This window comes from Nicotiana sylvestris, chromosome 2, assembly GCF_000393655.2.
Source record: "Nicotiana sylvestris chromosome 2, ASM39365v2, whole genome shotgun sequence".
Taxonomy (NCBI): Eukaryota; Viridiplantae; Streptophyta; class Magnoliopsida; order Solanales; family Solanaceae; genus Nicotiana; species Nicotiana sylvestris.
The window spans coordinates 117365333-117366757 of record NC_091058.1 but is presented as its reverse complement, the minus strand read 5'-3'; positions in this window follow the sequence as shown (position 1 = coordinate 117366757).

The following is a 1425-nucleotide window of genomic DNA, read 5'->3' as shown; positions in this document are numbered from 1 at the left end:
TAACATGATATGTTAACTAAAAATTATAAAATTAACACCTTACCACTTTATCTATCAATTAATTAGTTAATTACCTTAACAATAAGAACTAATAAAAGAAAATTATTAATTTGAAATCCAAAAGCTAAGAATGTAAAATGAATAGTGTATTATTTGTTTTGATTTTCATTTAATAATTCAACTAATAAATGTGATTAAATTCTAAAATGGAAATAAAAGCTAAAATGCTATGCAATAAAGATTTTGGACATTTTTTGGTGTTTTTTTTTTTTTTTTATGATTTTAAGATATTAAATATGCAATTAAATGCAAACAATAATTAATAAGAAATTCCTAGAAATTCTATGAAAAATTAAGACAATTAGAAAAAATCTATTTTTGTGGATTTTATAGGAGTATTTTTCGAGAGGCAAAAATTACGTGCTCACAACTGCCCCTCTTTGCTCGGAAACATGAAGAGTTTTGTAGCAAAGATAAAGTGAGTAAATACGAGCAATTTTTGCTCATTTGACACTCCATTCGGAAGCATTTTGAAAAGGTCTGACCGAACCTTGCTTCGGAGGTTGCCTACATATCCTTGGCTACATATCAATGTAGTTCTAGGGATTTTGGTAGTTGGGACTACCAAGAAACTATTATTTACTGTTGTTGCTGCTGTTGCTGCTTGCTGAACTCCTTATTACACCAAAATTAAAATGAGAAGAAACTAAACAAGCCTATCAACTATGAGTTACAAGATTCCTATCTATAAGTCTTCTGAAGCTTGATCTTGAATCTTCTACGGTCTTGTTGTGCATCTCGAATTGTCGACTCATATTCTTCAAGTGAGCTTCTGCTGCTTCTAACTTGAATTGATCATATTCCTCAGGCGGTCTCCTGTTACTAACTTTAAATTTGAAATAACTCTGAAAAGAATTCCCTCGTTCTCCAAGTGGGTGCCTGCGACTAACTTGAAATTTGAAATAACTCTGAAAAGAATTTCCTCGTTCTTTAGGTGGGAGCCTGCTACTGACTAAGTCTTAAAAATATTGAAATATTAACCCTCATTCTTTAGGTGGGTGCCTGTAATAACAAAAAATAACAGACAAAACAAAAAAAAAATTATGAACTATGCTTTCCTCTTGGAGGGTCCCTGCAAACCACCAGATTTTCCTGCCCCTGTTTCAATCAAAGGAAATTTTGTGAGCTTGAAAATGTGGTGGTTAGTTTGTGGCATCGTTGCTGAAGATGTTCGCTTCTGCCACTGCCATGTTTCATTCTGATTAGCTGCTTCGGGCTAACAAGGAATTGTCTGTCCTCTTGGTCAAACCTTGACCACAAAAACCCCTTAATGACCCAAATCCCTTACACTCACTTGTCGCATTGTGTTTTCTTTCTTACAATTGTTGAGCCTTTGTATTTTCTCAAAATTCAAGATTCACTTAA